The sequence below is a fragment of the Pecten maximus genome, chromosome 13 (genome assembly GCF_902652985.1).
Source record: "Pecten maximus chromosome 13, xPecMax1.1, whole genome shotgun sequence".
Classification (NCBI taxonomy): domain Eukaryota; kingdom Metazoa; phylum Mollusca; class Bivalvia; order Pectinida; family Pectinidae; genus Pecten; species Pecten maximus.
Window position 1 is genome coordinate 106,782 of NC_047027.1, and position 645 is coordinate 107,426.

The window sequence follows — 645 nt, forward strand, 5'->3', positions numbered from 1 at the left end:
CATGGCCGACAGGCAGCCATCTTGTATTTTGACAATTGAAGTTTGTTATCGCTATTTCACAGAAGATACTGAAGGTATCTTTCTCAAATTTCATATTTAGGTTCCCCTTGGCCCATGGTATTGCATTTTAGGACCAACCCCAAAACAACATGGCCGACAGACAGCCATTATTACTAAATCTTAAATTTTATATATAGGTTCCCCAGCTTGTCTGAAAAGTACTAGAGGCCATTTCTGAATTTACACAGATTAGTAAGACTTAGAGGAAGAGAAAAGTAGAGAAAAGATCAATCTGACATGGAACCTATGAAGATCATTCAATGGTGGGCGCCAAGATCCCTTTGGGATCTCTTGTTTATGGAAATATTGGATCACTGTTCTTTCAACGATTTTGTCCATTTTGCAAAAGCCGCTGACCTTGTTTTAACTAACCAAATGAGACCAGTCCTTAGGGATACGGCCCTGTATAGCCAAAGAATAAAAAGAACATCCTTGAGAACCTCCGTCAATATGAGGCTCACAACATCACGATCATCCCTCGTACGTACTTACTGAGAAGTTGATGTCGCCGCCAGAAACGTAACACTTATATGTCTCATCGACTCCGTCGCGCGCGACACAAACACTAATACATGTTCGCTAACA